The 27,982-nt window shown below is 60.9% G+C and overlaps 1 protein-coding gene and 30 non-coding genes across 31 annotated transcripts in view; 1 reads left to right on the top strand and 30 right to left on the bottom strand.

The window, feature by feature from the left end:
- DNAJC5B (DnaJ heat shock protein family (Hsp40) member C5 beta) overlaps window positions 1-27,982 on the top strand; it is a 55,280-nt gene that overhangs the window by 8,876 nt on the left and 18,422 nt on the right. The gene's annotated exons all lie outside the window — the stretch shown is intronic.
- On the bottom strand, window positions 4,580-4,652 carry TRNAA-AGC (transfer RNA alanine (anticodon AGC)). The gene has a single exon. It is a non-coding gene; the product is annotated as a tRNA-Ala (tRNA).
- TRNAY-GUA (transfer RNA tyrosine (anticodon GUA)) lies at window positions 5,303-5,391 on the bottom strand. The gene is given in 2 exon segments: window positions 5,303-5,338; window positions 5,355-5,391. It is a non-coding gene; the product is annotated as a tRNA-Tyr (tRNA).
- TRNAA-AGC (transfer RNA alanine (anticodon AGC)) lies at window positions 6,136-6,208 on the bottom strand. Its single transcript has one exon. It is a non-coding gene; the product is annotated as a tRNA-Ala (tRNA).
- TRNAY-GUA (transfer RNA tyrosine (anticodon GUA)) lies at window positions 6,859-6,947 on the bottom strand. Its single transcript is given in 2 exon segments — window positions 6,859-6,894; window positions 6,911-6,947. It is a non-coding gene; the product is annotated as a tRNA-Tyr (tRNA).
- TRNAA-AGC (transfer RNA alanine (anticodon AGC)) lies at window positions 7,692-7,764 on the bottom strand. The gene has a single exon. It is a non-coding gene; the product is annotated as a tRNA-Ala (tRNA).
- On the bottom strand, window positions 8,415-8,503 carry TRNAY-GUA (transfer RNA tyrosine (anticodon GUA)). Its single transcript is given in 2 exon segments — window positions 8,415-8,450; window positions 8,467-8,503. It is a non-coding gene; the product is annotated as a tRNA-Tyr (tRNA).
- Window positions 9,248-9,320, bottom strand: TRNAA-AGC (transfer RNA alanine (anticodon AGC)). Its single transcript has one exon. It is a non-coding gene; the product is annotated as a tRNA-Ala (tRNA).
- Window positions 9,971-10,059, bottom strand: TRNAY-GUA (transfer RNA tyrosine (anticodon GUA)). Its single transcript is given in 2 exon segments — window positions 9,971-10,006; window positions 10,023-10,059. It is a non-coding gene; the product is annotated as a tRNA-Tyr (tRNA).
- On the bottom strand, window positions 10,804-10,876 carry TRNAA-AGC (transfer RNA alanine (anticodon AGC)). The gene has a single exon. It is a non-coding gene; the product is annotated as a tRNA-Ala (tRNA).
- On the bottom strand, window positions 11,527-11,615 carry TRNAY-GUA (transfer RNA tyrosine (anticodon GUA)). The gene is given in 2 exon segments: window positions 11,527-11,562; window positions 11,579-11,615. It is a non-coding gene; the product is annotated as a tRNA-Tyr (tRNA).
- TRNAA-AGC (transfer RNA alanine (anticodon AGC)) lies at window positions 12,360-12,432 on the bottom strand. The gene has a single exon. It is a non-coding gene; the product is annotated as a tRNA-Ala (tRNA).
- Window positions 13,083-13,171, bottom strand: TRNAY-GUA (transfer RNA tyrosine (anticodon GUA)). The gene is given in 2 exon segments: window positions 13,083-13,118; window positions 13,135-13,171. It is a non-coding gene; the product is annotated as a tRNA-Tyr (tRNA).
- TRNAA-AGC (transfer RNA alanine (anticodon AGC)) lies at window positions 13,916-13,988 on the bottom strand. The gene has a single exon. It is a non-coding gene; the product is annotated as a tRNA-Ala (tRNA).
- Window positions 14,639-14,727, bottom strand: TRNAY-GUA (transfer RNA tyrosine (anticodon GUA)). Its single transcript is given in 2 exon segments — window positions 14,639-14,674; window positions 14,691-14,727. It is a non-coding gene; the product is annotated as a tRNA-Tyr (tRNA).
- Window positions 15,472-15,544, bottom strand: TRNAA-AGC (transfer RNA alanine (anticodon AGC)). The gene has a single exon. It is a non-coding gene; the product is annotated as a tRNA-Ala (tRNA).
- Window positions 16,195-16,283, bottom strand: TRNAY-GUA (transfer RNA tyrosine (anticodon GUA)). Its single transcript is given in 2 exon segments — window positions 16,195-16,230; window positions 16,247-16,283. It is a non-coding gene; the product is annotated as a tRNA-Tyr (tRNA).
- Window positions 17,028-17,100, bottom strand: TRNAA-AGC (transfer RNA alanine (anticodon AGC)). The gene has a single exon. It is a non-coding gene; the product is annotated as a tRNA-Ala (tRNA).
- TRNAY-GUA (transfer RNA tyrosine (anticodon GUA)) lies at window positions 17,751-17,839 on the bottom strand. The gene is given in 2 exon segments: window positions 17,751-17,786; window positions 17,803-17,839. It is a non-coding gene; the product is annotated as a tRNA-Tyr (tRNA).
- TRNAA-AGC (transfer RNA alanine (anticodon AGC)) lies at window positions 18,584-18,656 on the bottom strand. The gene has a single exon. It is a non-coding gene; the product is annotated as a tRNA-Ala (tRNA).
- On the bottom strand, window positions 19,307-19,395 carry TRNAY-GUA (transfer RNA tyrosine (anticodon GUA)). Its single transcript is given in 2 exon segments — window positions 19,307-19,342; window positions 19,359-19,395. It is a non-coding gene; the product is annotated as a tRNA-Tyr (tRNA).
- On the bottom strand, window positions 20,140-20,212 carry TRNAA-AGC (transfer RNA alanine (anticodon AGC)). Its single transcript has one exon. It is a non-coding gene; the product is annotated as a tRNA-Ala (tRNA).
- Window positions 20,863-20,951, bottom strand: TRNAY-GUA (transfer RNA tyrosine (anticodon GUA)). The gene is given in 2 exon segments: window positions 20,863-20,898; window positions 20,915-20,951. It is a non-coding gene; the product is annotated as a tRNA-Tyr (tRNA).
- Window positions 21,696-21,768, bottom strand: TRNAA-AGC (transfer RNA alanine (anticodon AGC)). The gene has a single exon. It is a non-coding gene; the product is annotated as a tRNA-Ala (tRNA).
- Window positions 22,419-22,507, bottom strand: TRNAY-GUA (transfer RNA tyrosine (anticodon GUA)). The gene is given in 2 exon segments: window positions 22,419-22,454; window positions 22,471-22,507. It is a non-coding gene; the product is annotated as a tRNA-Tyr (tRNA).
- On the bottom strand, window positions 23,252-23,324 carry TRNAA-AGC (transfer RNA alanine (anticodon AGC)). The gene has a single exon. It is a non-coding gene; the product is annotated as a tRNA-Ala (tRNA).
- Window positions 23,975-24,063, bottom strand: TRNAY-GUA (transfer RNA tyrosine (anticodon GUA)). The gene is given in 2 exon segments: window positions 23,975-24,010; window positions 24,027-24,063. It is a non-coding gene; the product is annotated as a tRNA-Tyr (tRNA).
- TRNAA-AGC (transfer RNA alanine (anticodon AGC)) lies at window positions 24,808-24,880 on the bottom strand. The gene has a single exon. It is a non-coding gene; the product is annotated as a tRNA-Ala (tRNA).
- TRNAY-GUA (transfer RNA tyrosine (anticodon GUA)) lies at window positions 25,531-25,619 on the bottom strand. The gene is given in 2 exon segments: window positions 25,531-25,566; window positions 25,583-25,619. It is a non-coding gene; the product is annotated as a tRNA-Tyr (tRNA).
- TRNAA-AGC (transfer RNA alanine (anticodon AGC)) lies at window positions 26,364-26,436 on the bottom strand. Its single transcript has one exon. It is a non-coding gene; the product is annotated as a tRNA-Ala (tRNA).
- TRNAY-GUA (transfer RNA tyrosine (anticodon GUA)) lies at window positions 27,087-27,175 on the bottom strand. Its single transcript is given in 2 exon segments — window positions 27,087-27,122; window positions 27,139-27,175. It is a non-coding gene; the product is annotated as a tRNA-Tyr (tRNA).

Raw genomic sequence — 27,982 nt, 5'->3', positions numbered from 1 at the left:
TACTAGAAGTGCATATTAATAAGATACTAGTAAATATTGTTAGACAGTTATTGTTTAACTGTGAAACCATGCAAATATCACTGCCCAGTTTGATGATAAAGCTAGATTATACCTAGTACATACCTTTTCATGATTCAGAATACAAGATAACTGAGGGCTGTTTAATTGAAAATACAGTATGTATGTTAACAGACAGAGTTTGTGGAGATGTCATTAGCTGAAAAAGTTTCAGAATTGCTAGTTGCTTTTTTGTTAATATAATAAATTATAAAGGAAATTCCCATATTTTCTTAGTAAGAACTAGAAATGTCACCTGAGTTCATGTCACAATGGAACTATGATTTGAGGACAAATTTCTCAGTACCTTTAACTGTTGCACTTCGCTCAGCTACATTCAAAGTAAGAAAGTGTAGCAATTATCCTTGCCTTAGTCCTGCATAACATGGAAACATCAATTCGATAGTTTTTAAACTATCATCTGTATTCATTTAGAACTGCAAGCTTCTCTCCACCAATAACAGAGTGATATCATTGCAAAGCTAGGATATGGTTTTATGTAATGAAATTATGGTTATCTTCAAAAAGAATTTGTTTATTAACTTTTTTCTATTCAGCATCTCTTAGTAGAAAAATAAACTTCTACTTCTGCTCTTTATTTCTTTTCTTTTTGCTGTCTTTACTTTTTTTTCTCTTGCTCTTCCTTTTTCTTGTATTCATACTTCTTTCTGAAATTTCTCCTTTTTATACTCAGCTTCTGCCTTTGTGGGATTTGCTGCTCTTTCATCATTTGAAATGATAACATTTTCAGCAGTTGAATAGTTAATATTGTTACTAAAATGTCATCACTGAGTTGAGTTGTCAACACAGATAAATCAGTAAAGAGTAGAGAAGCTTGCATGTCTGAGTCATTGTTTGAAACTGCAAAATCAGAAATTATCTACACTCCAAAATGTTGCCTCTTTAATTAAGCCAGCATACTTGAAGCATCAACTCCCCAAGGTTGTATTATTATACAAATGCTTACCAGAGTAGTTTATTCTAGTTCAGTGAAGCAACACAAACTATATTGGCACTAAGTATCTAATACCAGTATAACTTAGACATTCACCATTACAATTTCTTTTTGCACTGTGAGACTGAAAAGAGTGAGAGAGGATGTTATGTGAATCCATTGATTTCATTCCAGAAGCGATCTGTGCACTTAGTCTAATGTTTACCATGCTTACAAATTAGTCCTAGAATACTGCATCCAATTCTTATGTTAACATTTTTTCTGAAGTATATTGAAAATTGAAGCATGCGTAGAAAAGTGCTGCAATAATGATTCAAGGACTAGAGTAGGAGACATAAGAAGTCCATAAGTTTATCTTATAAAAAAATTGAGAGATTATTTGATTATAATGTATAATAGGAAGGCAAAAAGGGGAAATAGGAAAGGGAAAAAATAGAAAGGAAAAAATGCTAGGTGTGAGAGGATTATTCAGTTAATGAAGACGGCATAAACAAAAACAGTGGTTGGAATCTAAAACAAATTCAACCTGAAAGTGAGGTGTGTAGTTTTAACAGTGAACGTAGCCATCCATTGGAACAAACTGGCAAAGAAAATGGGAGAGACAACATGCAGGTAAGTTTTACTCAAACACAAGTTATCAGAATGGTGAAACATATTTTACTGTTGAACAAGACTAAAAGTCAAGCTAGAAGATTTTATGGTTCTTTTGCTCTTAAATCTGTTCTGTTAAAAAGAGAAAGAGCTTTAAATGTCATGAGTGAAATAGATGTTCTTGACACTGGAATATGTCAGATGTACTTGTAGGTTTAATAAATATATCAAAACTTTTATTACAGCATCATTGGGTCTGTTCTTTGTTGCACTGTATTACCAGTCAAACTTCAACATGGCTTGCTTTTCATATCAAATAGGATGATATATTTGAATTGAAAATAAGGTTATAAAATAGACCTACTTGCATCATTGTTTAATTTGTATTTTGCTGGGACTCTGTTCTCTGTGCACTGGAACAAATTGTGTCTATGTCTGTTCTTGAAAGGCTTATGTGAACGTCCAAACTTTTCACGTGATGAAAGCAAAACTGTTGACATCTAATGGTTCTGTTGTCTTGCATAGCTACACAACTTGAGGATAAACTTACTACAGTATCGAATTCACTGATGACTTCCACCTTCCGTGTCCCTGTAGTACAGCCTGGCTGCAGAAGCCATATTCTGTATCAAACCTCATGTTTTCTTGTTGCTTTTACATTTATATTTCTGGAAAGGAAGGCTGCTTTAATCCCCAAAAGAGAGAGCTGTCATGGAAGAATGTAGAATGAAGTGAACTTTATTTCATGCTGAACATGAATATGGATGATTTACACAGCAATCTATGATAAAACTGACAGTGGTGCTTTATCCATCTTTATTAGTAATTATAGGAAAAAAAAGACTGCTTCTGAATAAAGTGGAAATGTCAGAGGGATTCACTTTTAATAGAGTAGCTGTAAATATTTGCAAGATAAAATGATGAGTCAGTCTCTTAGATTTGCTTTAATTATCTTTTAATTTATGCTAATCCAAAAATCTGCTGCTGAACTGGTATTCTTCAGTGCAAGGTATAAAACCAGCCATACCTGATTCTGAGTTTCCTGCCATTATTAATTAAGTCAGTATTAATCATACTACCATAGCCCAGGGCAAAATTTACTTTTTAATAAACATGACAGAGGTACCTCTCTGTGCTTTTATTTGGAGTTTGGCACAATCTAATTTATCAAAGAGATAAAGTTAACAGATTTCTAATCAGTAGAAATGCAAAGGATGTCTGTTTATTTTCAATACCCTACAAAAAATACTCTTTAAAACAAAATTCTGGCATAACAACTTAAACTGTACATTGACTTATGTTTTCCAGTCTGACTATGAAACAATGTGGAGAGAGGTACCTTATTTCCTACGTTTTCTTCAGAAGTTCGAAAATACCCAATTTGATACACTCTATTTGTAAGTAGGATAAGTACATCAGAAATTTAGCCTCAACCAGTACAGATACCTGTTATGAGAGAACTGGTAAAGTAGAATTAGCCCAGAGATAGAAACCTCTATTTTCATTGTTTTTTGAATTTAATTTTCAGAACTTTCTGTAGTCGTAATAAATTCTACATTCAGAAAACACCTCTCTGCATTTCCACAGGAGAAGTGCAAAAGTCCAGCACCTTTAAACTGGTTTTCCTGTCTCATGAACCTGAATTAATGAGAAAGCACATTCCCTAATACTATACTGCTAATGACTAAGAGTCTTCCATAAGGTAGGAAAAACTGGAAATTAAGCTTACTCTACATGACTAACCTACCCATAAAGATTAATATTAAAAACCTTGAAAAAACAAATTAGAAAACCAATGAAATGCACATGTAAAAATACTGAAAACAAAAAGGAATTCACAAACGTATAACACACTGCCTAGAGGCAAATTTAAAGAAAAAAAGACTTAAAATACTGGCAAAGAAAACTAAATGATGAAAACATAATCTCTACTATCTGAAAAAACACTAAAATCTATTGCAAAGTAAAATATATATTGTAGTATTTCCAGAAAAAGTACTTTATACAATGAAGTTGGAGTGCAAAAGTAGAAACGACAAAAATAAGCATGACCCACATGCATGCCAGCACCATGGAAAGTGCAAAATGACCTTGAGATCCAGTGCAGTACTGGTGGAGCAGTGGTTGCACCAGATCACGTACCAAAACACCCTACTAATGCAATGCATTGATCTGGATCCTGGTCCTCTGCACCGAGGCCTGGCTCTATCTTCTCAGCTGAGCTATCGAAGGAACGGCAGGGCTCTGGCCCAGCCCTGCCCCGATGGCAGAGTCACCCAGTCATTCCAGTTGGACCGGCCCTCAGGACGTCTCTAGTCCGGCCTCCTGCTCCAAGCAGCCTCAGCTCGGAGGCCCCACCAGCTTGCTCAGGCTTTTCTCCAGGCGCCTTTTCCAAACCTCCAGCATGCGGGGTGCCCAGCGCGCCTGCAAAGCCTCTCCTTCTGCTTGGCTGTCCTTGTGGGGAAAAGAGGTTCCCCAGGTGCCGCGGGAAGCCCTTTGGTTTCAGCCTTCTTCTGTTGCCTCTTTCCCTCCAGCCGGGCACCCCTGTAAAGGCCTGGCTCTGTCTTCTCAGTAACTCCCGGGGCTACCCGCGGGAAGGCAGCTGCTTCGGGGCCCGCGCGGAGCCCTCCCTTCTCCAAGCTGCAGAGGCCCCGTGCCCTCAGCCGCTTCTCACTGGTCCAGCGAGCGCTCCGCCATCTTGGTGTGCCTCTGCGGCCCTCGCTCCACTTGATCGGTGGCTTTCTCGTGCTGGGGGCCCCCAGCGCTGGATGCAGCTTGGTAGACGCCATCGCGGAAGTGCCGAGCAAAGGGGCACAGTCTCTTCCCTCGGTGTGCTGGCTGTGCTGCTCTCGATACAGCGCGGGCTGCTGTGGCCCTCTTTGCAGCCCAGGCACCCTGCTGGCTCCCTGCAACGTTCGCAGGCGCCGGGCAGAGGGGAAAGATGCTGTTGGCCACGTGAAGGGGAATGAAAAGCTTTGGAGAATGCGGGCATCGATCCCGCTGCCTCTCACATGCTAAGCGAGCGCTCTACCACTTGAGCTAATTCCCCGGCCCACAGCCGGCCCCTTCCTTCCTCTCGGCGTCCCCCGCGCCCACCCCTGCCCTGTGCTGCCCTTGCGGTCAAAGCCTGGGCCTCCCAAGGCCTCGCACTCAGCCCGGTCCCTCGCCTTCCTCGTGCAGATGCCTCCTGAGAAAAGCAGTGCTGAGGGCCACCTCTTTTGCGGCCCCTGAGCACAGAGATCCCCCCGGCTGCTGCGGGTTTGCCGGCCTGGGCTCAGGGAGACCTTGGAGCGCGCGCGGCTGGTGGCCTTCAAAGAAAGAGCTAGGGGAAGCCTCAGCGGGAGCCTGGCCCGCTTTTTTGCTTGGGAGATGTTGTTAAGCGGAGCCTCTCGCCCTTGCTGCCTGCCTGAGCTACGCTGCAGCTGCGTGAGAGCCGTGCCCATGGCTGGCCATGTAACGCGTTGATCTGCACCCTGGCCCTCGGAGTCAGCTCCCCAGCCTGAGCTTGGGCCCGCGACAGCGCCACGGACCTGCCTGGCAACGCGCGGACTGTGGCTGTTCCGAGTAGGCTCTCCACGCGGCGGGACGCCGCCCCCGAGCGCCGACGTGCTGCCAGCACTTCCAGTGCCTCCTCCGAGGGCACCTGCACAGCTAAAAGGCAAGGGTGCAGCAGGGGCTGGGCAAGAGCCAAAAGGGCACTCCTTCGAGCCGGAGTTGAACCAGCGACCTAAGGATGGCCGTGCAAGGGAGCCTACAGTCCTCCGCTCTACCAGCTGAGCTATCGAAGGAACGGCAGGGCTCTGGCCCAGCCCTGCCCCGATGGCAGAGTCACCCAGTCATTCCAGTTGGACCGGCCCTCAGGACGTCTCTAGTCCGGCCTCCTGCTCCAAGCAGCCTCAGCTCGGAGGCCCCACCAGCTTGCTCAGGCTTTTCTCCAGGCGCCTTTTCCAAACCTCCAGCATGCGGGGTGCCCAGCGCGCCTGCAAAGCCTCTCCTTCTGCTTGGCTGTCCTTGTGGGGAAAAGAGGTTCCCCAGGTGCCGCGGGAAGCCCTTTGGTTTCAGCTTTCTTCTGTTGCCTCTTTCCCTCCAGCCGGGCACCCCTGTAAAGGCCTGGCTCTGTCTTCTCAGTAACTCCCGGGGCTACCCGCGGGAAGGCAGCTGCTTCGGGGCCCGCGCGGAGCCCTCCCTTCTCCAAGCTGCAGAGGCCCCGTGCCCTCAGCCGCTTCTCACTGGTCCAGCGAGCGCTCCGCCATCTTGGTGTGCCTCTGCGGCCCTCGCTCCACTTGATCGGTGGCTTTCTCGTGCTGGGGGCCCCCAGCGCTGGATGCAGCTTGGTAGACGCCATCGCGGAAGTGCCGAGCAAAGGGGCACAGTCTCTTCCCTCGGTGTGCTGGCTGTGCTGCTCTCGATACAGCGCGGGCTGCTGTGGCCCTCTTTGCAGCCCAGGCACCCTGCTGGCTCCCTGCAACGTTCGCAGGCGCCGGGCAGAGGGGAAAGATGCTGTTGGCCACGTGAAGGGGAATGAAAAGCTTTGGAGAATGCGGGCATCGATCCCGCTGCCTCTCACATGCTAAGCGAGCGCTCTACCACTTGAGCTAATTCCCCGGCCCACAGCCGGCCCCTTCCTTCCTCTCGGCGTCCCCCGCGCCCACCCCTGCCCTGTGCTGCCCTTGCGGTCAAAGCCTGGGCCTCCCAAGGCCTCGCACTCAGCCCGGTCCCTCGCCTTCCTCGTGCAGATGCCTCCTGAGAAAAGCAGTGCTGAGGGCCACCTCTTTTGCGGCCCCTGAGCACAGAGATCCCCCCGGCTGCTGCGGGTTTGCCGGCCTGGGCTCAGGGAGACCTTGGAGCGCGCGCGGCTGGTGGCCTTCAAAGAAAGAGCTAGGGGAAGCCTCAGCGGGAGCCTGGCCCGCTTTTTTGCTTGGGAGATGTTGTTAAGCGGAGCCTCTCGCCCTTGCTGCCTGCCTGAGCTACGCTGCAGCTGCGTGAGAGCCGTGCCCATGGCTGGCCATGTAACGCGTTGATCTGCACCCTGGCCCTCGGAGTCAGCTCCCCAGCCTGAGCTTGGGCCCGCGACAGCGCCACGGACCTGCCTGGCAACGCGCGGACTGTGGCTGTTCCGAGTAGGCTCTCCACGCGGCGGGACGCCGCCCCCGAGCGCCGACGTGCTGCCAGCACTTCCAGTGCCTCCTCCGAGGGCACCTGCACAGCTAAAAGGCAAGGGTGCAGCAGGGGCTGGGCAAGAGCCAAAAGGGCACTCCTTCGAGCCGGAGTTGAACCAGCGACCTAAGGATGGCCGTGCAAGGGAGCCTACAGTCCTCCGCTCTACCAGCTGAGCTATCGAAGGAACGGCAGGGCTCTGGCCCAGCCCTGCCCCGATGGCAGAGTCACCCAGTCATTCCAGTTGGACCGGCCCTCAGGACGTCTCTAGTCCGGCCTCCTGCTCCAAGCAGCCTCAGCTCGGAGGCCCCACCAGCTTGCTCAGGCTTTTCTCCAGGCGCCTTTTCCAAACCTCCAGCATGCGGGGTGCCCAGCGCGCCTGCAAAGCCTCTCCTTCTGCTTGGCTGTCCTTGTGGGGAAAAGAGGTTCCCCAGGTGCCGCGGGAAGCCCTTTGGTTTCAGCTTTCTTCTGTTGCCTCTTTCCCTCCAGCCGGGCACCCCTGTAAAGGCCTGGCTCTGTCTTCTCAGTAACTCCCGGGGCTACCCGCGGGAAGGCAGCTGCTTCGGGGCCCGCGCGGAGCCCTCCCTTCTCCAAGCTGCAGAGGCCCCGTGCCCTCAGCCGCTTCTCACTGGTCCAGCGAGCGCTCCGCCATCTTGGTGTGCCTCTGCGGCCCTCGCTCCACTTGATCGGTGGCTTTCTCGTGCTGGGGGGCCCCAGCGCTGGATGCAGCTTGGTAGACGCCATCGCGGAAGTGCCGAGCAAAGGGGCACAGTCTCTTCCCTCGGTGTGCTGGCTGTGCTGCTCTCGATACAGCGCGGGCTGCTGTGGCCCTCTTTGCAGCCCAGGCACCCTGCTGGCTCCCTGCAACGTTCGCAGGCGCCGGGCAGAGGGGAAAGATGCTGTTGGCCACGTGAAGGGGAATGAAAAGCTTTGGAGAATGCGGGCATCGATCCCGCTGCCTCTCACATGCTAAGCGAGCGCTCTACCACTTGAGCTAATTCCCCGGCCCACAGCCGGCCCCTTCCTTCCTCTCGGCGTCCCCCGCGCCCACCCCTGCCCTGTGCTGCCCTTGCGGTCAAAGCCTGGGCCTCCCAAGGCCTCGCACTCAGCCCGGTCCCTCGCCTTCCTCGTGCAGATGCCTCCTGAGAAAAGCAGTGCTGAGGGCCACCTCTTTTGCGGCCCCTGAGCACAGAGATCCCCCCGGCTGCTGCGGGTTTGCCGGCCTGGGCTCAGGGAGACCTTGGAGCGCGCGCGGCTGGTGGCCTTCAAAGAAAGAGCTAGGGGAAGCCTCAGCGGGAGCCTGGCCCGCTTTTTTGCTTGGGAGATGTTGTTAAGCGGAGCCTCTCGCCCTTGCTGCCTGCCTGAGCTACGCTGCAGCTGCGTGAGAGCCGTGCCCATGGCTGGCCATGTAACGCGTTGATCTGCACCCTGGCCCTCGGAGTCAGCTCCCCAGCCTGAGCTTGGGCCCGCGACAGCGCCACGGACCTGCCTGGCAACGCGCGGACTGTGGCTGTTCCGAGTAGGCTCTCCACGCGGCGGGACGCCGCCCCCGAGCGCCGACGTGCTGCCAGCACTTCCAGTGCCTCCTCCGAGGGCACCTGCACAGCTAAAAGGCAAGGGTGCAGCAGGGGCTGGGCAAGAGCCAAAAGGGCACTCCTTCGAGCCGGAGTTGAACCAGCGACCTAAGGATGGCCGTGCAAGGGAGCCTACAGTCCTCCGCTCTACCAGCTGAGCTATCGAAGGAACGGCAGGGCTCTGGCCCAGCCCTGCCCCGATGGCAGAGTCACCCAGTCATTCCAGTTGGACCGGCCCTCAGGACGTCTCTAGTCCGGCCTCCTGCTCCAAGCAGCCTCAGCTCGGAGGCCCCACCAGCTTGCTCAGGCTTTTCTCCAGGCGCCTTTTCCAAACCTCCAGCATGCGGGGTGCCCAGCGCGCCTGCAAAGCCTCTCCTTCTGCTTGGCTGTCCTTGTGGGGAAAAGAGGTTCCCCAGGTGCCGCGGGAAGCCCTTTGGTTTCAGCCTTCTTCTGTTGCCTCTTTCCCTCCAGCCGGGCACCCCTGTAAAGGCCTGGCTCTGTCTTCTCAGTAACTCCCGGGGCTACCCGCGGGAAGGCAGCTGCTTCGGGGCCCGCGCGGAGCCCTCCCTTCTCCAAGCTGCAGAGGCCCCGTGCCCTCAGCCGCTTCTCACTGGTCCAGCGAGCGCTCCGCCATCTTGGTGTGCCTCTGCGGCCCTCGCTCCACTTGATCGGTGGCTTTCTCGTGCTGGGGGCCCCCAGCGCTGGATGCAGCTTGGTAGACGCCATCGCGGAAGTGCCGAGCAAAGGGGCACAGTCTCTTCCCTCGGTGTGCTGGCTGTGCTGCTCTCGATACAGCGCGGGCTGCTGTGGCCCTCTTTGCAGCCCAGGCACCCTGCTGGCTCCCTGCAACGTTCGCAGGCGCCGGGCAGAGGGGAAAGATGCTGTTGGCCACGTGAAGGGGAATGAAAAGCTTTGGAGAATGCGGGCATCGATCCCGCTGCCTCTCACATGCTAAGCGAGCGCTCTACCACTTGAGCTAATTCCCCGGCCCACAGCCGGCCCCTTCCTTCCTCTCGGCGTCCCCCGCGCCCACCCCTGCCCTGTGCTGCCCTTGCGGTCAAAGCCTGGGCCTCCCAAGGCCTCGCACTCAGCCCGGTCCCTCGCCTTCCTCGTGCAGATGCCTCCTGAGAAAAGCAGTGCTGAGGGCCACCTCTTTTGCGGCCCCTGAGCACAGAGATCCCCCCGGCTGCTGCGGGTTTGCCGGCCTGGGCTCAGGGAGACCTTGGAGCGCGCGCGGCTGGTGGCCTTCAAAGAAAGAGCTAGGGGAAGCCTCAGCGGGAGCCTGGCCCGCTTTTTTGCTTGGGAGATGTTGTTAAGCGGAGCCTCTCGCCCTTGCTGCCTGCCTGAGCTACGCTGCAGCTGCGTGAGAGCCGTGCCCATGGCTGGCCATGTAACGCGTTGATCTGCACCCTGGCCCTCGGAGTCAGCTCCCCAGCCTGAGCTTGGGCCCGCGACAGCGCCACGGACCTGCCTGGCAACGCGCGGACTGTGGCTGTTCCGAGTAGGCTCTCCACGCGGCGGGACGCCGCCCCCGAGCGCCGACGTGCTGCCAGCACTTCCAGTGCCTCCTCCGAGGGCACCTGCACAGCTAAAAGGCAAGGGTGCAGCAGGGGCTGGGCAAGAGCCAAAAGGGCACTCCTTCGAGCCGGAGTTGAACCAGCGACCTAAGGATGGCCGTGCAAGGGAGCCTACAGTCCTCCGCTCTACCAGCTGAGCTATCGAAGGAACGGCAGGGCTCTGGCCCAGCCCTGCCCCGATGGCAGAGTCACCCAGTCATTCCAGTTGGACCGGCCCTCAGGACGTCTCTAGTCCGGCCTCCTGCTCCAAGCAGCCTCAGCTCGGAGGCCCCACCAGCTTGCTCAGGCTTTTCTCCAGGCGCCTTTTCCAAACCTCCAGCATGCGGGGTGCCCAGCGCGCCTGCAAAGCCTCTCCTTCTGCTTGGCTGTCCTTGTGGGGAAAAGAGGTTCCCCAGGTGCCGCGGGAAGCCCTTTGGTTTCAGCTTTCTTCTGTTGCCTCTTTCCCTCCAGCCGGGCACCCCTGTAAAGGCCTGGCTCTGTCTTCTCAGTAACTCCCGGGGCTACCCGCGGGAAGGCAGCTGCTTCGGGGCCCGCGCGGAGCCCTCCCTTCTCCAAGCTGCAGAGGCCCCGTGCCCTCAGCCGCTTCTCACTGGTCCAGCGAGCGCTCCGCCATCTTGGTGTGCCTCTGCGGCCCTCGCTCCACTTGATCGGTGGCTTTCTCGTGCTGGGGGCCCCCAGCGCTGGATGCAGCTTGGTAGACGCCATCGCGGAAGTGCCGAGCAAAGGGGCACAGTCTCTTCCCTCGGTGTGCTGGCTGTGCTGCTCTCGATACAGCGCGGGCTGCTGTGGCCCTCTTTGCAGCCCAGGCACCCTGCTGGCTCCCTGCAACGTTCGCAGGCGCCGGGCAGAGGGGAAAGATGCTGTTGGCCACGTGAAGGGGAATGAAAAGCTTTGGAGAATGCGGGCATCGATCCCGCTGCCTCTCACATGCTAAGCGAGCGCTCTACCACTTGAGCTAATTCCCCGGCCCACAGCCGGCCCCTTCCTTCCTCTCGGCGTCCCCCGCGCCCACCCCTGCCCTGTGCTGCCCTTGCGGTCAAAGCCTGGGCCTCCCAAGGCCTCGCACTCAGCCCGGTCCCTCGCCTTCCTCGTGCAGATGCCTCCTGAGAAAAGCAGTGCTGAGGGCCACCTCTTTTGCGGCCCCTGAGCACAGAGATCCCCCCGGCTGCTGCGGGTTTGCCGGCCTGGGCTCAGGGAGACCTTGGAGCGCGCGCGGCTGGTGGCCTTCAAAGAAAGAGCTAGGGGAAGCCTCAGCGGGAGCCTGGCCCGCTTTTTTGCTTGGGAGATGTTGTTAAGCGGAGCCTCTCGCCCTTGCTGCCTGCCTGAGCTACGCTGCAGCTGCGTGAGAGCCGTGCCCATGGCTGGCCATGTAACGCGTTGATCTGCACCCTGGCCCTCGGAGTCAGCTCCCCAGCCTGAGCTTGGGCCCGCGACAGCGCCACGGACCTGCCTGGCAACGCGCGGACTGTGGCTGTTCCGAGTAGGCTCTCCACGCGGCGGGACGCCGCCCCCGAGCGCCGACGTGCTGCCAGCACTTCCAGTGCCTCCTCCGAGGGCACCTGCACAGCTAAAAGGCAAGGGTGCAGCAGGGGCTGGGCAAGAGCCAAAAGGGCACTCCTTCGAGCCGGAGTTGAACCAGCGACCTAAGGATGGCCGTGCAAGGGAGCCTACAGTCCTCCGCTCTACCAGCTGAGCTATCGAAGGAACGGCAGGGCTCTGGCCCAGCCCTGCCCCGATGGCAGAGTCACCCAGTCATTCCAGTTGGACCGGCCCTCAGGACGTCTCTAGTCCGGCCTCCTGCTCCAAGCAGCCTCAGCTCGGAGGCCCCACCAGCTTGCTCAGGCTTTTCTCCAGGCGCCTTTTCCAAACCTCCAGCATGCGGGGTGCCCAGCGCGCCTGCAAAGCCTCTCCTTCTGCTTGGCTGTCCTTGTGGGGAAAAGAGGTTCCCCAGGTGCCGCGGGAAGCCCTTTGGTTTCAGCTTTCTTCTGTTGCCTCTTTCCCTCCAGCCGGGCACCCCTGTAAAGGCCTGGCTCTGTCTTCTCAGTAACTCCCGGGGCTACCCGCGGGAAGGCAGCTGCTTCGGGGCCCGCGCGGAGCCCTCCCTTCTCCAAGCTGCAGAGGCCCCGTGCCCTCAGCCGCTTCTCACTGGTCCAGCGAGCGCTCCGCCATCTTGGTGTGCCTCTGCGGCCCTCGCTCCACTTGATCGGTGGCTTTCTCGTGCTGGGGGCCCCCAGCGCTGGATGCAGCTTGGTAGACGCCATCGCGGAAGTGCCGAGCAAAGGGGCACAGTCTCTTCCCTCGGTGTGCTGGCTGTGCTGCTCTCGATACAGCGCGGGCTGCTGTGGCCCTCTTTGCAGCCCAGGCACCCTGCTGGCTCCCTGCAACGTTCGCAGGCGCCGGGCAGAGGGGAAAGATGCTGTTGGCCACGTGAAGGGGAATGAAAAGCTTTGGAGAATGCGGGCATCGATCCCGCTGCCTCTCACATGCTAAGCGAGCGCTCTACCACTTGAGCTAATTCCCCGGCCCACAGCCGGCCCCTTCCTTCCTCTCGGCGTCCCCCGCGCCCACCCCTGCCCTGTGCTGCCCTTGCGGTCAAAGCCTGGGCCTCCCAAGGCCTCGCACTCAGCCCGGTCCCTCGCCTTCCTCGTGCAGATGCCTCCTGAGAAAAGCAGTGCTGAGGGCCACCTCTTTTGCGGCCCCTGAGCACAGAGATCCCCCCGGCTGCTGCGGGTTTGCCGGCCTGGGCTCAGGGAGACCTTGGAGCGCGCGCGGCTGGTGGCCTTCAAAGAAAGAGCTAGGGGAAGCCTCAGCGGGAGCCTGGCCCGCTTTTTTGCTTGGGAGATGTTGTTAAGCGGAGCCTCTCGCCCTTGCTGCCTGCCTGAGCTACGCTGCAGCTGCGTGAGAGCCGTGCCCATGGCTGGCCATGTAACGCGTTGATCTGCACCCTGGCCCTCGGAGTCAGCTCCCCAGCCTGAGCTTGGGCCCGCGACAGCGCCACGGACCTGCCTGGCAACGCGCGGACTGTGGCTGTTCCGAGTAGGCTCTCCACGCGGCGGGACGCCGCCCCCGAGCGCCGACGTGCTGCCAGCACTTCCAGTGCCTCCTCCGAGGGCACCTGCACAGCTAAAAGGCAAGGGTGCAGCAGGGGCTGGGCAAGAGCCAAAAGGGCACTCCTTCGAGCCGGAGTTGAACCAGCGACCTAAGGATGGCCGTGCAAGGGAGCCTACAGTCCTCCGCTCTACCAGCTGAGCTATCGAAGGAACGGCAGGGCTCTGGCCCAGCCCTGCCCCGATGGCAGAGTCACCCAGTCATTCCAGTTGGACCGGCTCTCAGGACGTCTCTAGTCCGGCCTCCTGCTCCAAGCAGCCTCAGCTCGGAGGCCCCACCAGCTTGCTCAGGCTTTTCTCCAGGCGCCTTTTCCAAACCTCCAGCATGCGGGGTGCCCAGCGCGCCTGCAAAGCCTCTCCTTCTGCTTGGCTGTCCTTGTGGGGAAAAGAGGTTCCCCAGGTGCCGCGGGAAGCCCTTTGGTTTCAGCCTTCTTCTGTTGCCTCTTTCCCTCCAGCCGGGCACCCCTGTAAAGGCCTGGCTCTGTCTTCTCAGTAACTCCCGGGGCTACCCGCGGGAAGGCAGCTGCTTCGGGGCCCGCGCGGAGCCCTCCCTTCTCCAAGCTGCAGAGGCCCCGTGCCCTCAGCCGCTTCTCACTGGTCCAGCGAGCGCTCCGCCATCTTGGTGTGCCTCTGCGGCCCTCGCTCCACTTGATCGGTGGCTTTCTCGTGCTGGGGGCCCCCAGCGCTGGATGCAGCTTGGTAGACGCCATCGCGGAAGTGCCGAGCAAAGGGGCACAGTCTCTTCCCTCGGTGTGCTGGCTGTGCTGCTCTCGATACAGCGCGGGCTGCTGTGGCCCTCTTTGCAGCCCAGGCACCCTGCTGGCTCCCTGCAACGTTCGCAGGCGCCGGGCAGAGGGGAAAGATGCTGTTGGCCACGTGAAGGGGAATGAAAAGCTTTGGAGAATGCGGGCATCGATCCCGCTGCCTCTCACATGCTAAGCGAGCGCTCTACCACTTGAGCTAATTCCCCGGCCCACAGCCGGCCCCTTCCTTCCTCTCGGCGTCCCCCGCGCCCACCCCTGCCCTGTGCTGCCCTTGCGGTCAAAGCCTGGGCCTCCCAAGGCCTCGCACTCAGCCCGGTCCCTCGCCTTCCTCGTGCAGATGCCTCCTGAGAAAAGCAGTGCTGAGGGCCACCTCTTTTGCGGCCCCTGAGCACAGAGATCCCCCCGGCTGCTGCGGGTTTGCCGGCCTGGGCTCAGGGAGACCTTGGAGCGCGCGCGGCTGGTGGCCTTCAAAGAAAGAGCTAGGGGAAGCCTCAGCGGGAGCCTGGCCCGCTTTTTTGCTTGGGAGATGTTGTTAAGCGGAGCCTCTCGCCCTTGCTGCCTGCCTGAGCTACGCTGCAGCTGCGTGAGAGCCGTGCCCATGGCTGGCCATGTAACGCGTTGATCTGCACCCTGGCCCTCGGAGTCAGCTCCCCAGCCTGAGCTTGGGCCCGCGACAGCGCCACGGACCTGCCTGGCAACGCGCGGACTGTGGCTGTTCCGAGTAGGCTCTCCACGCGGCGGGACGCCGCCCCCGAGCGCCGACGTGCTGCCAGCACTTCCAGTGCCTCCTCCGAGGGCACCTGCACAGCTAAAAGGCAAGGGTGCAGCAGGGGCTGGGCAAGAGCCAAAAGGGCACTCCTTCGAGCCGGAGTTGAACCAGCGACCTAAGGATGGCCGTGCAAGGGAGCCTACAGTCCTCCGCTCTACCAGCTGAGCTATCGAAGGAACGGCAGGGCTCTGGCCCAGCCCTGCCCCGATGGCAGAGTCACCCAGTCATTCCAGTTGGACCGGCCCTCAGGACGTCTCTAGTCCGGCCTCCTGCTCCAAGCAGCCTCAGCTCGGAGGCCCCACCAGCTTGCTCAGGCTTTTCTCCAGGCGCCTTTTCCAAACCTCCAGCATGCGGGGTGCCCAGCGCGCCTGCAAAGCCTCTCCTTCTGCTTGGCTGTCCTTGTGGGGAAAAGAGGTTCCCCAGGTGCCGCGGGAAGCCCTTTGGTTTCAGCCTTCTTCTGTTGCCTCTTTCCCTCCAGCCGGGCACCCCTGTAAAGGCCTGGCTCTGTCTTCTCAGTAACTCCCGGGGCTACCCGCGGGAAGGCAGCTGCTTCGGGGCCCGCGCGGAGCCCTCCCTTCTCCAAGCTGCAGAGGCCCCGTGCCCTCAGCCGCTTCTCACTGGTCCAGCGAGCGCTCCGCCATCTTGGTGTGCCTCTGCGGCCCTCGCTCCACTTGATCGGTGGCTTTCTCGTGCTGGGGGCCCCCAGCGCTGGATGCAGCTTGGTAGACGCCATCGCGGAAGTGCCGAGCAAAGGGGCACAGTCTCTTCCCTCGGTGTGCTGGCTGTGCTGCTCTCGATACAGCGCGGGCTGCTGTGGCCCTCTTTGCAGCCCAGGCACCCTGCTGGCTCCCTGCAACGTTCGCAGGCGCCGGGCAGAGGGGAAAGATGCTGTTGGCCACGTGAAGGGGAATGAAAAGCTTTGGAGAATGCGGGCATCGATCCCGCTGCCTCTCACATGCTAAGCGAGCGCTCTACCACTTGAGCTAATTCCCCGGCCCACAGCCGGCCCCTTCCTTCCTCTCGGCGTCCCCCGCGCCCACCCCTGCCCTGTGCTGCCCTTGCGGTCAAAGCCTGGGCCTCCCAAGGCCTCGCACTCAGCCCGGTCCCTCGCCTTCCTCGTGCAGATGCCTCCTGAGAAAAGCAGTGCTGAGGGCCACCTCTTTTGCGGCCCCTGAGCACAGAGATCCCCCCGGCTGCTGCGGGTTTGCCGGCCTGGGCTCAGGGAGACCTTGGAGCGCGCGCGGCTGGTGGCCTTCAAAGAAAGAGCTAGGGGAAGCCTCAGCGGGAGCCTGGCCCGCTTTTTTGCTTGGGAGATGTTGTTAAGCGGAGCCTCTCGCCCTTGCTGCCTGCCTGAGCTACGCTGCAGCTGCGTGAGAGCCGTGCCCATGGCTGGCCATGTAACGCGTTGATCTGCACCCTGGCCCTCGGAGTCAGCTCCCCAGCCTGAGCTTGGGCCCGCGACAGCGCCACGGACCTGCCTGGCAACGCGCGGACTGTGGCTGTTCCGAGTAGGCTCTCCACGCGGCGGGACGCCGCCCCCGAGCGCCGACGTGCTGCCAGCACTTCCAGTGCCTCCTCCGAGGGCACCTGCACAGCTAAAAGGCAAGGGTGCAGCAGGGGCTGGGCAAGAGCCAAAAGGGCACTCCTTCGAGCCGGAGTTGAACCAGCGACCTAAGGATGGCCGTGCAAGGGAGCCTACAGTCCTCCGCTCTACCAGCTGAGCTATCGAAGGAACGGCAGGGCTCTGGCCCAGCCCTGCCCCGATGGCAGAGTCACCCAGTCATTCCAGTTGGACCGGCCCTCAGGACGTCTCTAGTCCGGCCTCCTGCTCCAAGCAGCCTCAGCTCGGAGGCCCCACCAGCTTGCTCAGGCTTTTCTCCAGGCGCCTTTTCCAAACCTCCAGCATGCGGGGTGCCCAGCGCGCCTGCAAAGCCTCTCCTTCTGCTTGGCTGTCCTTGTGGGGAAAAGAGGTTCCCCAGGTGCCGCGGGAAGCCCTTTGGTTTCAGCCTTCTTCTGTTGCCTCTTTCCCTCCAGCCGGGCACCCCTGTAAAGGCCTGGCTCTGTCTTCTCAGTAACTCCCGGGGCTACCCGCGGGAAGGCAGCTGCTTCGGGGCCCGCGCGGAGCCCTCCCTTCTCCAAGCTGCAGAGGCCCCGTGCCCTCAGCCGCTTCTCACTGGTCCAGCGAGCGCTCCGCCATCTTGGTGTGCCTCTGCGGCCCTCGCTCCACTTGATCGGTGGCTTTCTCGTGCTGGGGGCCCCCAGCGCTGGATGCAGCTTGGTAGACGCCATCGCGGAAGTGCCGAGCAAAGGGGCACAGTCTCTTCCCTCGGTGTGCTGGCTGTGCTGCTCTCGATACAGCGCGGGCTGCTGTGGCCCTCTTTGCAGCCCAGGCACCCTGCTGGCTCCCTGCAACGTTCGCAGGCGCCGGGCAGAGGGGAAAGATGCTGTTGGCCACGTGAAGGGGAATGAAAAGCTTTGGAGAATGCGGGCATCGATCCCGCTGCCTCTCACATGCTAAGCGAGCGCTCTACCACTTGAGCTAATTCCCCGGCCCACAGCCGGCCCCTTCCTTCCTCTCGGCGTCCCCCGCGCCCACCCCTGCCCTGTGCTGCCCTTGCGGTCAAAGCCTGGGCCTCCCAAGGCCTCGCACTCAGCCCGGTCCCTCGCCTTCCTCGTGCAGATGCCTCCTGAGAAAAGCAGTGCTGAGGGCCACCTCTTTTGCGGCCCCTGAGCACAGAGATCCCCCCGGCTGCTGCGGGTTTGCCGGCCTGGGCTCAGGGAGACCTTGGAGCGCGCGCGGCTGGTGGCCTTCAAAGAAAGAGCTAGGGGAAGCCTCAGCGGGAGCCTGGCCCGCTTTTTTGCTTGGGAGATGTTGTTAAGCGGAGCCTCTCGCCCTTGCTGCCTGCCTGAGCTACGCTGCAGCTGCGTGAGAGCCGTGCCCATGGCTGGCCATGTAACGCGTTGATCTGCACCCTGGCCCTCGGAGTCAGCTCCCCAGCCTGAGCTTGGGCCCGCGACAGCGCCACGGACCTGCCTGGCAACGCGCGGACTGTGGCTGTTCCGAGTAGGCTCTCCACGCGGCGGGACGCCGCCCCCGAGCGCCGACGTGCTGCCAGCACTTCCAGTGCCTCCTCCGAGGGCACCTGCACAGCTAAAAGGCAAGGGTGCAGCAGGGGCTGGGCAAGAGCCAAAAGGGCACTCCTTCGAGCCGGAGTTGAACCAGCGACCTAAGGATGGCCGTGCAAGGGAGCCTACAGTCCTCCGCTCTACCAGCTGAGCTATCGAAGGAACGGCAGGGCTCTGGCCCAGCCCTGCCCCGATGGCAGAGTCACCCAGTCATTCCAGTTGGACCGGCCCTCAGGACGTCTCTAGTCCGGCCTCCTGCTCCAAGCAGCCTCAGCTCGGAGGCCCCACCAGCTTGCTCAGGCTTTTCTCCAGGCGCCTTTTCCAAACCTCCAGCATGCGGGGTGCCCAGCGCGCCTGCAAAGCCTCTCCTTCTGCTTGGCTGTCCTTGTGGGGAAAAGAGGTTCCCCAGGTGCCGCGGGAAGCCCTTTGGTTTCAGCCTTCTTCTGTTGCCTCTTTCCCTCCAGCCGGGCACCCCTGTAAAGGCCTGGCTCTGTCTTCTCAGTAACTCCCGGGGCTACCCGCGGGAAGGCAGCTGCTTCGGGGCCCGCGCGGAGCCCTCCCTTCTCCAAGCTGCAGAGGCCCCGTGCCCTCAGCCGCTTCTCACTGGTCCAGCGAGCGCTCCGCCATCTTGGTGTGCCTCTGCGGCCCTCGCTCCACTTGATCGGTGGCTTTCTCGTGCTGGGGGCCCCCAGCGCTGGATGCAGCTTGGTAGACGCCATCGCGGAAGTGCCGAGCAAAGGGGCACAGTCTCTTCCCTCGGTGTGCTGGCTGTGCTGCTCTCGATACAGCGCGGGCTGCTGTGGCCCTCTTTGCAGCCCAGGCACCCTGCTGGCTCCCTGCAACGTTCGCAGGCGCCGGGCAGAGGGGAAAGATGCTGTTGGCCACGTGAAGGGGAATGAAAAGCTTTGGAGAATGCGGGCATCGATCCCGCTGCCTCTCACATGCTAAGCGAGCGCTCTACCACTTGAGCTAATTCCCCGGCCCACAGCCGGCCCCTTCCTTCCTCTCGGCGTCCCCCGCGCCCACCCCTGCCCTGTGCTGCCCTTGCGGTCAAAGCCTGGGCCTCCCAAGGCCTCGCACTCAGCCCGGTCCCTCGCCTTCCTCGTGCAGATGCCTCCTGAGAAAAGCAGTGCTGAGGGCCACCTCTTTTGCGGCCCCTGAGCACAGAGATCCCCCCGGCTGCTGCGGGTTTGCCGGCCTGGGCTCAGGGAGACCTTGGAGCGCGCGCGGCTGGTGGCCTTCAAAGAAAGAGCTAGGGGAAGCCTCAGCGGGAGCCTGGCCCGCTTTTTTGCTTGGGAGATGTTGTTAAGCGGAGCCTCTCGCCCTTGCTGCCTGCCTGAGCTACGCTGCAGCTGCGTGAGAGCCGTGCCCATGGCTGGCCATGTAACGCGTTGATCTGCACCCTGGCCCTCGGAGTCAGCTCCCCAGCCTGAGCTTGGGCCCGCGACAGCGCCACGGACCTGCCTGGCAACGCGCGGACTGTGGCTGTTCCGAGTAGGCTCTCCACGCGGCGGGACGCCGCCCCCGAGCGCCGACGTGCTGCCAGCACTTCCAGTGCCTCCTCCGAGGGCACCTGCACAGCTAAAAGGCAAGGGTGCAGCAGGGGCTGGGCAAGAGCCAAAAGGGCACTCCTTCGAGCCGGAGTTGAACCAGCGACCTAAGGATGGCCGTGCAAGGGAGCCTACAGTCCTCCGCTCTACCAGCTGAGCTATCGAAGGAACGGCAGGGCTCTGGCCCAGCCCTGCCCCGATGGCAGAGTCACCCAGTCATTCCAGTTGGACCGGCCCTCAGGACGTCTCTAGTCCGGCCTCCTGCTCCAAGCAGCCTCAGCTCGGAGGCCCCACCAGCTTGCTCAGGCTTTTCTCCAGGCGCCTTTTCCAAACCTCCAGCATGCGGGGTGCCCAGCGCGCCTGCAAAGCCTCTCCTTCTGCTTGGCTGTCCTTGTGGGGAAAAGAGGTTCCCCAGGTGCCGCGGGAAGCCCTTTGGTTTCAGCCTTCTTCTGTTGCCTCTTTCCCTCCAGCCGGGCACCCCTGTAAAGGCCTGGCTCTGTCTTCTCAGTAACTCCCGGGGCTACCCGCGGGAAGGCAGCTGCTTCGGGGCCCGCGCGGAGCCCTCCCTTCTCCAAGCTGCAGAGGCCCCGTGCCCTCAGCCGCTTCTCACTGGTCCAGCGAGCGCTCCGCCATCTTGGTGTGCCTCTGCGGCCCTCGCTCCACTTGATCGGTGGCTTTCTCGTGCTGGGGGCCCCCAGCGCTGGATGCAGCTTGGTAGACGCCATCGCGGAAGTGCCGAGCAAAGGGGCACAGTCTCTTCCCTCGGTGTGCTGGCTGTGCTGCTCTCGATACAGCGCGGGCTGCTGTGGCCCTCTTTGCAGCCCAGGCACCCTGCTGGCTCCCTGCAACGTTCGCAGGCGCCGGGCAGAGGGGAAAGATGCTGTTGGCCACGTGAAGGGGAATGAAAAGCTTTGGAGAATGCGGGCATCGATCCCGCTGCCTCTCACATGCTAAGCGAGCGCTCTACCACTTGAGCTAATTCCCCGGCCCACAGCCGGCCCCTTCCTTCCTCTCGGCGTCCCCCGCGCCCACCCCTGCCCTGTGCTGCCCTTGCGGTCAAAGCCTGGGCCTCCCAAGGCCTCGCACTCAGCCCGGTCCCTCGCCTTCCTCGTGCAGATGCCTCCTGAGAAAAGCAGTGCTGAGGGCCACCTCTTTTGCGGCCCCTGAGCACAGAGATCCCCCCGGCTGCTGCGGGTTTGCCGGCCTGGGCTCAGGGAGACCTTGGAGCGCGCGCGGCTGGTGGCCTTCAAAGAAAGAGCTAGGGGAAGCCTCAGCGGGAGCCTGGCCCGCTTTTTTGCTTGGGAGATGTTGTTAAGCGGAGCCTCTCGCCCTTGCTGCCTGCCTGAGCTACGCTGCAGCTGCGTGAGAGCCGTGCCCATGGCTGGCCATGTAACGCGTTGATCTGCACCCTGGCCCTCGGAGTCAGCTCCCCAGCCTGAGCTTGGGCCCGCGACAGCGCCACGGACCTGCCTGGCAACGCGCGGACTGTGGCTGTTCCGAGTAGGCTCTCCACGCGGCGGGACGCCGCCCCCGAGCGCCGACGTGCTGCCAGCACTTCCAGTGCCTCCTCCGAGGGCACCTGCACAGCTAAAAGGCAAGGGTGCAGCAGGGGCTGGGCAAGAGCCAAAAGGGCACTCCTTCGAGCCGGAGTTGAACCAGCGACCTAAGGATGGCCGTGCAAGGGAGCCTACAGTCCTCCGCTCTACCAGCTGAGCTATCGAAGGAACGGCAGGGCTCTGGCCCAGCCCTGCCCCGATGGCAGAGTCACCCAGTCATTCCAGTTGGACCGGCCCTCAGGACGTCTCTAGTCCGGCCTCCTGCTCCAAGCAGCCTCAGCTCGGAGGCCCCACCAGCTTGCTCAGGCTTTTCTCCAGGCGCCTTTTCCAAACCTCCAGCATGCGGGGTGCCCAGCGCGCCTGCAAAGCCTCTCCTTCTGCTTGGCTGTCCTTGTGGGGAAAAGAGGTTCCCCAGGTGCCGCGGGAAGCCCTTTGGTTTCAGCCTTCTTCTGTTGCCTCTTTCCCTCCAGCCGGGCACCCCTGTAAAGGCCTGGCTCTGTCTTCTCAGTAACTCCCGGGGCTACCCGCGGGAAGGCAGCTGCTTCGGGGCCCGCGCGGAGCCCTCCCTTCTCCAAGCTGCAGAGGCCCCGTGCCCTCAGCCGCTTCTCACTGGTCCAGCGAGCGCTCCGCCATCTTGGTGTGCCTCTGCGGCCCTCGCTCCACTTGATCGGTGGCTTTCTCGTGCTGGGGGCCCCCAGCGCTGGATGCAGCTTGGTAGACGCCATCGCGGAAGTGCCGAGCAAAGGGGCACAGTCTCTTCCCTCGGTGTGCTGGCTGTGCTGCTCTCGATACAGCGCGGGCTGCTGTGGCCCTCTTTGCAGCCCAGGCACCCTGCTGGCTCCCTGCAACGTTCGCAGGCGCCGGGCAGAGGGGAAAGATGCTGTTGGCCACGTGAAGGGGAATGAAAAGCTTTGGAGAATGCGGGCATCGATCCCGCTGCCTCTCACATGCTAAGCGAGCGCTCTACCACTTGAGCTAATTCCCCGGCCCACAGCCGGCCCCTTCCTTCCTCTCGGCGTCCCCCGCGCCCACCCCTGCCCTGTGCTGCCCTTGCGGTCAAAGCCTGGGCCTCCCAAGGCCTCGCACTCAGCCCGGTCCCTCGCCTTCCTCGTGCAGATGCCTCCTGAGAAAAGCAGTGCTGAGGGCCACCTCTTTTGCGGCCCCTGAGCACAGAGATCCCCCCGGCTGCTGCGGGTTTGCCGGCCTGGGCTCAGGGAGACCTTGGAGCGCGCGCGGCTGGTGGCCTTCAAAGAAAGAGCTAGGGGAAGCCTCAGCGGGAGCCTGGCCCGCTTTTTTGCTTGGGAGATGTTGTTAAGCGGAGCCTCTCGCCCTTGCTGCCTGCCTGAGCTACGCTGCAGCTGCGTGAGAGCCGTGCCCATGGCTGGCCATGTAACGCGTTGATCTGCACCCTGGCCCTCGGAGTCAGCTCCCCAGCCTGAGCTTGGGCCCGCGACAGCGCCACGGACCTGCCTGGCAACGCGCGGACTGTGGCTGTTCCGAGTAGGCTCTCCACGCGGCGGGACGCCGCCCCCGAGCGCCGACGTGCTGCCAGCACTTCCAGTGCCTCCTCCGAGGGCACCTGCACAGCTAAAAGGCAAGGGTGCAGCAGGGGCTGGGCAAGAGCCAAAAGGGCACTCCTTCGAGCCGGAGTTGAACCAGCGACCTAAGGATGGCCGTGCAAGGGAGCCTACAGTCCTCCGCTCTACCAGCTGAGCTATCGAAGGAACGGCAGGGCTCTGGCCCAGCCCTGCCCCGATGGCAGAGTCACCCAGTCATTCCAGTTGGACCGGCCCTCAGGACGTCTCTAGTCCGGCCTCCTGCTCCAAGCAGCCTCAGCTCGGAGGCCCCACCAGCTTGCTCAGGCTTTTCTCCAGGCGCCTTTTCCAAACCTCCAGCATGCGGGGTGCCCAGCGCGCCTGCAAAGCCTCTCCTTCTGCTTGGCTGTCCTTGTGGGGAAAAGAGGTTCCCCAGGTGCCGCGGGAAGCCCTTTGGTTTCAGCCTTCTTCTGTTGCCTCTTTCCCTCCAGCCGGGCACCCCTGTAAAGGCCTGGCTCTGTCTTCTCAGTAACTCCCGGGGCTACCCGCGGGAAGGCAGCTGCTTCGGGGCCCGCGCGGAGCCCTCCCTTCTCCAAGCTGCAGAGGCCCCGTGCCCTCAGCCGCTTCTCACTGGTCCAGCGAGCGCTCCGCCATCTTGGTGTGCCTCTGCGGCCCTCGCTCCACTTGATCGGTGGCTTTCTCGTGCTGGGGGCCCCCAGCGCTGGATGCAGCTTGGTAGACGCCATCGCGGAAGTGCCGAGCAAAGGGGCACAGTCTCTTCCCTCGGTGTGCTGGCTGTGCTGCTCTCGATACAGCGCGGGCTGCTGTGGCCCTCTTTGCAGCCCAGGCACCCTGCTGGCTCCCTGCAACGTTCGCAGGCGCCGGGCAGAGGGGAAAGATGCTGTTGGCCACGTGAAGGGGAATGAAAAGCTTTGGAGAATGCGGGCATCGATCCCGCTGCCTCTCACATGCTAAGCGAGCGCTCTACCACTTGAGCTAATTCCCCGGCCCACAGCCGGCCCCTTCCTTCCTCTCGGCGTCCCCCGCGCCCACCCCTGCCCTGTGCTGCCCTTGCGGTCAAAGCCTGGGCCTCCCAAGGCCTCGCACTCAGCCCGGTCCCTCGCCTTCCTCGTGCAGATGCCTCCTGAGAAAAGCAGTGCTGAGGGCCACCTCTTTTGCGGCCCCTGAGCACAGAGATCCCCCCGGCTGCTGCGGGTTTGCCGGCCTGGGCTCAGGGAGACCTTGGAGCGCGCGCGGCTGGTGGCCTTCAAAGAAAGAGCTAGGGGAAGCCTCAGCGGGAGCCTGGCCCGCTTTTTTGCTTGGGAGATGTTGTTAAGCGGAGCCTCTCGCCCTTGCTGCCTGCCTGAGCTACGCTGCAGCTGCGTGAGAGCCGTGCCCATGGCTGGCCATGTAACGCGTTGATCTGCACCCTGGCCCTCGGAGTCAGCTCCCCAGCCTGAGCTTGGGCCCGCGACAGCGCCACGGACCTGCCTGGCAACGCGCGGACTGTGGCTGTTCCGAGTAGGCTCTCCACGCGGCGGGACGCCGCCCCCGAGCGCCGACGTGCTGCCAGCACTTCCAGTGCCTCCTCCGAGGGCACCTGCACAGCTAAAAGGCAAGGGTGCAGCAGGGGCTGGGCAAGAGCCAAAAGGGCACTCCTTCGAGCCGGAGTTGAACCAGCGACCTAAGGATGGCCGTGCAAGGGAGCCTACAGTCCTCCGCTCTACCAGCTGAGCTATCGAAGGAACGGCAGGGCTCTGGCCCAGCCCTGCCCCGATGGCAGAGTCACCCAGTCATTCCAGTTGGACCGGCCCTCAGGACGTCTCTAGTCCGGCCTCCTGCTCCAAGCAGCCTCAGCTCGGAGGCCCCACCAGCTTGCTCAGGCTTTTCTCCAGGCGCCTTTTCCAAACCTCCAGCATGCGGGGTGCCCAGCGCGCCTGCAAAGCCTCTCCTTCTGCTTGGCTGTCCTTGTGGGGAAAAGAGGTTCCCCAGGTGCCGCGGGAAGCCCTTTGGTTTCAGCCTTCTTCTGTTGCCTCTTTCCCTCCAGCCGGGCACCCCTGTAAAGGCCTGGCTCTGTCTTCTCAGTAACTCCCGGGGCTACCCGCGGGAAGGCAGCTGCTTCGGGGCCCGCGCGGAGCCCTCCCTTCTCCAAGCTGCAGAGGCCCCGTGCCCTCAGCCGCTTCTCACTGGTCCAGCGAGCGCTCCGCCATCTTGGTGTGCCTCTGCGGCCCTCGCTCCACTTGATCGGTGGCTTTCTCGTGCTGGGGGCCCCCAGCGCTGGATGCAGCTTGGTAGACGCCATCGCGGAAGTGCCGAGCAAAGGGGCACAGTCTCTTCCCTCGGTGTGCTGGCTGTGCTGCTCTCGATACAGCGCGGGCTGCTGTGGCCCTCTTTGCAGCCCAGGCACCCTGCTGGCTCCCTGCAACGTTCGCAGGCGCCGGGCAGAGGGGAAAGATGCTGTTGGCCACGTGAAGGGGAATGAAAAGCTTTGGAGAATGCGGGCATCGATCCCGCTGCCTCTCACATGCTAAGCGAGCGCTCTACCACTTGAGCTAATTCCCCGGCCCACAGCCGGCCCCTTCCTTCCTCTCGGCGTCCCCCGCGCCCACCCCTGCCCTGTGCTGCCCTTGCGGTCAAAGCCTGGGCCTCCCAAGGCCTCGCACTCAGCCCGGTCCCTCGCCTTCCTCGTGCAGATGCCTCCTGAGAAAAGCAGTGCTGAGGGCCACCTCTTTTGCGGCCCCTGAGCACAGAGATCCCCCCGGCTGCTGCGGGTTTGCCGGCCTGGGCTCAGGGAGACCTTGGAGCGCGCGCGGCTGGTGGCCTTCAAAGAAAGAGCTAGGGGAAGCCTCAGCGGGAGCCTGGCCCGCTTTTTTGCTTGGGAGATGTTGTTAAGCGGAGCCTCTCGCCCTTGCTGCCTGCCTGAGCTACGCTGCAGCTGCGTGAGAGCCGTGCCCATGGCTGGCCATGTAACGCGTTGATCTGCACCCTGGCCCTCGGAGTCAGCTCCCCAGCCTGAGCTTGGGCCCGCGACAGCGCCACGGACCTGCCTGGCAACGCGCGGACTGTGGCTGTTCCGAGTAGGCTCTCCACGCGGCGGGACGCCGCCCCCGAGCGCCGACGTGCTGCCAGCACTTCCAGTGCCTCCTCCGAGGGCACCTGCACAGCTAAAAGGCAAGGGTGCAGCAGGGGCTGGGCAAGAGCCAAAAGGGCACTCCTTCGAGCCGGAGTTGAACCAGCGACCTAAGGATGGCCGTGCAAGGGAGCCTACAGTCCTCCGCTCTACCAGCTGAGCTATCGAAGGAACGGCAGGGCTCTGGCCCAGCCCTGCCCCGATGGCAGAGTCACCCAGTCATTCCAGTTGGACCGGCCCTCAGGACGTCTCTAGTCCGGCCTCCTGCTCCAAGCAGCCTCAGCTCGGAGGCCCCACCAGCTTGCTCAGGCTTTTCTCCAGGCGCCTTTTCCAAACCTCCAGCATGCGGGGTGCCCAGCGCGCCTGCAAAGCCTCTCCTTCTGCTTGGCTGTCCTTGTGGGGAAAAGAGGTTCCCCAGGTGCCGCGGGAAGCCCTTTGGTTTCAGCCTTCTTCTGTTGCCTCTTTCCCTCCAGCCGGGCACCCCTGTAAAGGCCTGGCTCTGTCTTCTCAGTAACTCCCGGGGCTACCCGCGGGAAGGCAGCTGCTTCGGGGCCCGCGCGGAGCCCTCCCTTCTCCAAGCTGCAGAGGCCCCGTGCCCTCAGCCGCTTCTCACTGGTCCAGCGAGCGCTCCGCCATCTTGGTGTGCCTCTGCGGCCCTCGCTCCACTTGATCGGTGGCTTTCTCGTGCTGGGGGCCCCCAGCGCTGGATGCAGCTTGGTAGACGCCATCGCGGAAGTGCCGAGCAAAGGGGCACAGTCTCTTCCCTCGGTGTGCTGGCTGTGCTGCTCTCGATACAGCGCGGGCTGCTGTGGCCCTCTTTGCAGCCCAGGCACCCTGCTGGCTCCCTGCAACGTTCGCAGGCGCCGGGCAGAGGGGAAAGATGCTGTTGGCCACGTGAAGGGGAATGAAAAGCTTTGGAGAATGCGGGCATCGATCCCGCTGCCTCTCACATGCTAAGCGAGCGCTCTACCACTTGAGCTAATTCCCCGGCCCACAGCCGGCCCCTTCCTTCCTCTCGGCGTCCCCCGCGCCCACCCCTGCCCTGTGCTGCCCTTGCGGTCAAAGCCTGGGCCTCCCAAGGCCTCGCACTCAGCCCGGTCCCTCGCCTTCCTCGTGCAGATGCCTCCTGAGAAAAGCAGTGCTGAGGGCCACCTCTTTTGCGGCCCCTGAGCACAGAGATCCCCCCGGCTGCTGCGGGTTTGCCGGCCTGGGCTCAGGGAGACCTTGGAGCGCGCGCGGCTGGTGGCCTTCAAAGAAAGAGCTAGGGGAAGCCTCAGCGGGAGCCTGGCCCGCTTTTTTGCTTGGGAGATGTTGTTAAGCGGAGCCTCTCGCCCTTGCTGCCTGCCTGAGCTACGCTGCAGCTGCGTGAGAGCCGTGCCCATGGCTGGCCATGTAACGCGTTGATCTGCACCCTGGCCCTCGGAGTCAGCTCCCCAGCCTGAGCTTGGGCCCGCGACAGCGCCACGGACCTGCCTGGCAACGCGCGGACTGTGGCTGTTCCGAGTAGGCTCTCCACGCGGCGGGACGCCGCCCCCGAGCGCCGACGTGCTGCCAGCACTTCCAGTGCCTCCTCCGAGGGCACCTGCACAGCTAAAAGGCAAGGGTGCAGCAGGGGCTGGGCAAGAGCCAAAAGGGCACTCCTTCGAGCCGGAGTTGAACCAGCGACCTAAGGATGGCCGTGCAAGGGAGCCTACAGTCCTCCGCTCTACCAGCTGAGCTATCGAAGGAACGGCAGGGCTCTGGCCCAGCCCTGCCCCGATGGCAGAGTCACCCAGTCATTCCAGTTGGACCGGCCCTCAGGACGTCTCTAGTCCGGCCTCCTGCTCCAAGCAGCCTCAGCTCGGAGGCCCCACCAGCTTGCTCAGGCTTTTCTCCAGGCGCCTTTTCCAAACCTCCAGCATGCGGGGTGCCCAGCGCGCCTGCAAAGCCTCTCCTTCTGCTTGGCTGTCCTTGTGGGGAAAAGAGGTTCCCCAGGTGCCGCGGGAAGCCCTTTGGTTTCAGCCTTCTTCTGTTGCCTCTTTCCCTCCAGCCGGGCACCCCTGTAAAGGCCTGGCTCTGTCTTCTCAGTAACTCCCGGGGCTACCCGCGGGAAGGCAGCTGCTTCGGGGCCCGCGCGGAGCCCTCCCTTCTCCAAGCTGCAGAGGCCCCGTGCCCTCAGCCGCTTCTCACTGGTCCAGCGAGCGCTCCGCCATCTTGGTGTGCCTCTGCGGCCCTCGCTCCACTTGATCGGTGGCTTTCTCGTGCTGGGGGCCCCCAGCGCTGGATGCAGCTTGGTAGACGCCATCGCGGAAGTGCCGAGCAAAGGGGCACAGTCTCTTCCCTCGGTGTGCTGGCTGTGCTGCTCTCGATACAGCGCGGGCTGCTGTGGCCCTCTTTGCAGCCCAGGCACCCTGCTGGCTCCCTGCAACGTTCGCAGGCGCCGGGCAGAGGGGAAAGATGCTGTTGGCCACGTGAAGGGGAATGAAAAGCTTTGGAGAATGCGGGCATCGATCCCGCTGCCTCTCACATGCTAAGCGAGCGCTCTACCACTTGAG

The sequence above is a fragment of the Dromaius novaehollandiae genome, chromosome 2 (genome assembly GCF_036370855.1).
Source record: "Dromaius novaehollandiae isolate bDroNov1 chromosome 2, bDroNov1.hap1, whole genome shotgun sequence".
Lineage (NCBI taxonomy): Eukaryota > Metazoa > Chordata > Aves > Casuariiformes > Dromaiidae > Dromaius > Dromaius novaehollandiae.
This window is presented reverse-complemented; position numbering and strand designations above follow the sequence as displayed.